Here is a 6000-nt window from a genome sequence, read left to right on the forward strand (position 1 = left end):
CTTTAATTTATCCTGGTTTGTTTACTAACGATGGAGCACGAAAGAGATGCATGTCCTTGTATCTGAAGAGGAGGTGAAGGAACAGCTAGTGCAAGGAACACAAAAATCAGTTGCGCCAGTTTAATATGTGGTTGTATCTGAGCTTGGAGACTGCAACCGTCTTCAAACTTCCAGATCTAGAGGAACACTTTGGCTGCAGTCTAAATGCCACGTGTACATAAGCTCCCCCAAGCCAGCCAATCTTCTTCCCATGACCTGCCAGGAAACAGCAATCACAGAATTACAGAATCACAGAATCATCTAGGTTGGAAGAGACCTCCAAGATCATTTAGTCCAACCTCAGCCCTAACAATAACAAGTCCTCCACTAAACCATATCACTAAGTTGTAAATCTAAACGTGTTTTAAAGACCTCCAGGGATGGTGATTCAACCACTTCCCTGGGCAGCCTATTCCAATGCCTAACAACCCATTCAGTAAAGAAGTTCTTTCTAATATCCTACCTAAACCTCCCCTGGCACAACTTTAGCCCATTCCCCCTCGTCCTGTCACCAGGCATGTGGGAGAATAGACCAACCCCCACATTGCTACAGCCTCCTTTAAGGTACCTGTGGAGTGCGATAAGGTTGCCCCTGAGCCTCCTCTTCTCCAGGCTGAACAACCCCAGCTCCCTCAGCCGCTCCTCATAAGACTTGTTCTCCAGATCCCTCACCAGCCTCGTTGCCCTTCTCTGGACTCGCTCGAGCACCTCGATGTCCTTCTTGTAGCGAGGGGCCCAAAACTGAACACAGTACTTGAGGTGCGGCCTCACCAGAGCCGAGAACAGGGGGATGATCACTTCCCTAGCCCTGCTGGCCACACTGTTTCTTATGCAAGCCAGGATGCTGTTGGCCTTCTTAGCCACCTGGGCACACTGCTGGCTCGTATTCAGCCGACTATCAACCATTACTCCCAGGTCCTCCTCTGCCAGACAGCTTTCTAACCACTCATCTCCAGCCTGTAGCGCTGCTTGGGGTTGTTGCGCCCCAGGTGCAGGACCCGGCACTTGGCCTTGTTGAACTTCATACAATTGGCCTCAGCCCATCGGTCCAGCCTATCCAGATCTTTCTGCAGAGTCTTTCTACCCTCGAGCAGATCGACACACGCACTTAACTTGGTGTCATCTGCAAACTTACTGAGGGTGCACTCGATCCCCTCATCCAGATCATTGATAAAGATATTGAAGAGAACTGCCCCAGTACTGAGCCCTGGGGGACTCCACTAGTGACCGGCCTCCAACTGGATTTGACTTCATTCACCATGACTCTTTGGGCACGGCTACCCAGCCAGTTTCTGACCCAACGAAGTGTATGCCAGTCCAAGCCATGTGCAGCCAGTTTCTTGAGGAGAATGCTGTGGGCAACGGTGTCAAAAGCCTTACTGAAATCAAGATAGACCACATCCACCGCCTTTCCCTCATCCACCAAGCACGTCACTTTGTCATAGAAGGAGATCAGGTTTGTCAAGCAGGACCTGCCCTTCATAAACCCATGCTGACTGGGCCTGATCGCCTGCTTGCTCTGCAAGTGCCGCATGATGACACTCAAGATAATCTGCACCATGAGCTTCCCTGGCACTGAGGTCAAACTAACAGGCCTATAGTTTCCTGGGTCAAGCTTCCGGCCTTTCTTGTAGATAGACGTCACATTTGCTAGCTGCCAGTCAACTGGGACCTCCCCTGATAGCCGGGACTGCTGATAAATGATGGAAAGCGGCTTGGCCAGCTCTTCCACCAGTTTTCAATGTAGGCATGTAACCAAATTAAAGCCCAAACCTTCAGCCCAGTCCTTGACCTGAATAGTGAGTGAGGATCTGGATCCTGGCATTTATACGTGATAGTTTATATGCAGCCGAAGTAAATAGTGTAGTCAGAGGTCATGGGGCTAGATTTTGAAAAGTCCTACATAAAGAAGAGATCTCAGAAAAGCAAATTTAAGTAACATTAATGTCAAGAAAAGTAATTCTGATTGCTACATTCTTTATCTGTCATGACTAGACAGATGAAAATCTATAATAGCAATTTTGTCTTTAAGGTCATTTTCTTTTTTTCTTTTATTTCTTTTATTTATTTATTTTTATTTTAACAGGCTCTGTACTAATTTTCCTCACAGAATCACTAACAGAAATATGACTCTTGTGCACCTTTTGTAGTTAACTCATTAGGTCAACTCTAACCACTAAGCCCCTTGTCAGGTTATTTCTCTTAGTGATAAGAAGCAATTGACCTTAAAAGGCTGAAGCCAGGTAGATGAGCCTATTCCACAAGGTCTCTTGGCTCCACCCTTGTTAAGTAAAATCTGCCAGGTGTGGATCATTTGACCTTTGCTATATAGGAAGCATGAGAAGTTGTGGGGAATTGTTTCCCTGGGAGAGTTTGAGGCTGGGGCTCTGTATGGTGCTTTTCTACCATGGTGAAATAGATTCTGTGTTCCCCAGTAGGCTGGTTTTTTTCTTCATGTTTTCTAACATCTCTGTGGAATAGTTTTAGAGATTCCATCAGCTAGCTGTGTTGGTGATACCTTCTTGGTATGGTAAAACCCTGGTGGTATGAATTCACTATGAAGCAGTTTGGAAGTGACTCAAGGTCAGAAGTTGGCAGGTAAGTGTTCCTGGGTTCTACAGTTGTTTAATGTTAAGGAGTTTAAGTAATTCCTTCACCTTGTCTGTTTTCCATGAAATTACTTGCATGGATTCTAAGCTCCATTTGTAGTCCTTCTTGTACTGGGGTGACCAGAACTGCACACAGTGCTTGAAGTGAGGCTGCAACAGCGTAGAGTAGAGCAGGGTGATCAGTCCTCTTGACCAGCCATCAATGCTGTGCTTTATGCACCCCAGGATACAGTTGGCCCTCCTGGCTGCCAGGGCACACTGCTGGCTCACATTCAGCTTGCTATCAATCACAACCCCCAGATCCCTCTCTGTGGGGCTGCTCTCCTGCATCTCCTTGCCCAGTCTGTACATACATGTATGCATGTATAGCCAGGGTTGCCCCTTCCCAGGTGTAGGACCTGGCATGACCGAAGCTGATTTAATCAATTTTTTATTATTATTTTAACTGGTTCTGGTTATTTCGCTTTCTTTAATTTTGTCTGGATCACATTACTGAGCTCTTCTTTGCTACCATTTTGTTAATACATTATAAACCTTCAATGTAAATTGAGCCACGCACATTCATTATGTTCAATATTATATTGAAAACTGATGTTATAAGAAAAATCAAAAGTCACAATAAAACTTTCAGACTGGGCAATACAATACTGAATAAACACATATAAATACATCATTTATCTTTCTCTGTGCATGTTTTATTTTGAATTGGGAAGCTTTTGTTCTAATCTGAGTAGTTTGCAGTGACTGATGAATGGCAGTACCCCCGTCTTTGAAATAAGTTAACTTTTCCTAATTGTATCTACCATGTCTATTTCATACAAGCTGCTTGGGGCAGAATATGTTTTTCCTATGCTACGTATCATTTTATACTGCCTATTATAATGTAGCCTAGTATAAGGCAGTATAATGCTACTCTCTAGGTGATCTTGTGTTATCATTTATATGAGTTTAAAATTCACCTTTTGCTAACTGCTTCTTCAAGTTTATGAAGTTGGACAATTGCATCAACAATGGAGGACTTAGAAAAAGATATAACACAATAGACAATGCATGTCTAAATCTTTTCTGTAAGTCAGGTTTCTCACAAGATGATTTGAAAAAGTGACATTGCTTAAAGCAAGTTCCTTACAAGGATACACCTTCACTGTTCTTTTAAAAGATATACTTAGAACTCTGTCTGGAAAGCGCCAGGATTTTAATTCACCTACAGAGAGGTCAGATGTTAAACACATAGCTCAAATCATGACTGCAAAATTCTCAGAAATGGCAACAGTAGACTTAGAATAGAGCAAAGTAGAATGTGGAAATTGTTATAAACACTGATTTTTGTTTTAAACAGTATTTGAATAGTGGTTTTTCTTTATTTCAATAGAGTAGAATAAAATCTTTCAGATAAAATAAACTGAAAACTGCTGACTAGATTCCTCTTTGTAATATGTAATATGAATCTCAGTGATACATTATCTCAGTGAAAACTCAGGTTTCTGTGCTTTTCAATGTGTTTTTTTAAACCTAATAAATATTCTGTGAAGTCCAATGATGTAGAAATTTCAACTACTTTGAGAACCCTGATAATGTTTCAGTCCAAGCAAAGACAAAATCAAACATTTGTTTCCTACGTACCCAAAAATCATCTAAAGCTTTGCACAATCACTTTTCTGCCAAATCTACTTCCAAAAAATGTGTACTCAGAGTGTATTGCTTTGTGTTTTTTTTCTTTGGTTTGTTTTTTCTTAAAAGGAAACTTTACTGCCTAATACAGAGGACAATCCTCTTTTTAGAGGAGAGTTATGCTCTAGAGTCCCAAATTACCAACAGCTTTGGGCAAGCAACATGTTTCTGAACTGGGTTCTATGACTATGTTAGGAATAATCAAAAAGATCATGATTTGAAGGACACCTTATATGACAGGAATTAAACCAAAGAATTATATAACAAGTTAACTTTAAATTTAAATATTGTCAATTCCAAATCTACAGATTCAATGATTGCTGCAAAGAAAGAAGAAATATAAACAGACCAGAGAAAAATGGCAAGGGAACTCAGTGCTCCCTGCTGGTAAGGACTAAAGGTTATGGAGACGCATGGACAAGCAAGACCTACATACTAAAGGCCGTGCAACCAAGAAATATCCTGGTATATTTAATATGCACCTGGAAGAGGGAAGAATATATCTGCTTTTCCACAACCTCAAAACATGAATACCAAAATACATTTCCTTTATGTGTTCACTTTCCTTTTGCCCTTGAATTGGGTATAATATGGATATAATTTTCACACACCTAATTCTATTTCCTTTTATTTAACACAGATTAATGCCTCCATTTGAATATGTCATCCATGGAAAGATTTGCCTCTCTGGAGTGACAGCAAGGACACATGTCTAGAATTAGTTAAAATCTAGCAATCTAACATATATATGTATAATCAGCATTCCAAGGGCAGCTGTTGTTGTTCAGGGCATTTCACTTACTAGCAAAATATTAAATTAGATTAGCTTGCAGAACCCATAGACATGTTATGTTGGTGTGTTCTAAGAAAGATAATAGAAGTAATAACAAATAGAGTTTAGAATCACATTTTAATTAGTCATATGAACACTTCACCCAGAAATACTGACAAAGCAGAACTAACAGTGTAATGAAGCTGCTTAGAGGTGTAGATAGGAGTCATCCTTGCAATATAAATGCAGTTTTTAATAAGAATTTTTTACTGAAAATAATGATTTCACTAAATCACTATAACTAGAAAAAGACTGAACCAGAAGTATGCCCTGTTTGACTTTACCTAGGGGAACAAAGACCTTTTTTTCTTCAATATGAATCTTACTATGAAGAAAAATATGCAATTCATGCATAAAATTAGTCATATATTTCCTAGAATATCTGATTTGTAGTTCACATGAAGAGAAGCAGTTAAGACAAGAGGTGCCAGGTTGGTGTTCTCTGGATAATTCCTTTATTTCTGAATTTTAATGAATTAAGTGGTATTCATGATTAATTTGTATAACTGTTTTGTCTTTCTGAAGGGGTCATATGACATATTTTCTGTCCAAATAGCTGACCTAGCCAATGACCATGCAAAATTCAGCAAAGAATGCATTGAAATTTTCAGTTGTTATCACTCAACAACAACAAAAAGAGGCACAAAACCACAGCATTTTCTAAAACATTAATTGTGGAGTCCCTGCAGCACGTTTATAGTGTGGTGGTTTTACCTTGCTAGGCAGCTGAACACCACCACAATCACTCTCACTCCCACTCCTCAGAGGAGGGGAAGAAGAAAAGGAAAGAAACAATTCACAGGTTGAGAAAAGGATAATTTAATTAAAGGGGAAAAAATATTAAGGAAA

The 6000-nt window shown here is 40.2% G+C and overlaps 1 long non-coding RNA gene across 1 annotated transcript; it reads left to right on the forward strand.

The window, feature by feature from the left end:
- The first annotated feature begins 2389 nt into the window (after positions 1-2389).
- On the forward strand, positions 2390-5097 carry LOC308190692. The gene is made up of 2 exons (XR_013947452.1): positions 2390-2637; positions 4628-5097. It is a non-coding gene; the product is annotated as an uncharacterized lncRNA (long non-coding RNA).
- The last annotated feature ends 903 nt before the right edge of the window (positions 5098-6000 follow it).

The sequence above is a fragment of the Anser brachyrhynchus genome, assembly GCF_964034855.1.
Source record: "Anser brachyrhynchus genome assembly, chromosome: 2".
NCBI classification, from domain to species: domain Eukaryota; kingdom Metazoa; phylum Chordata; class Aves; order Anseriformes; family Anatidae; genus Anser; species Anser brachyrhynchus.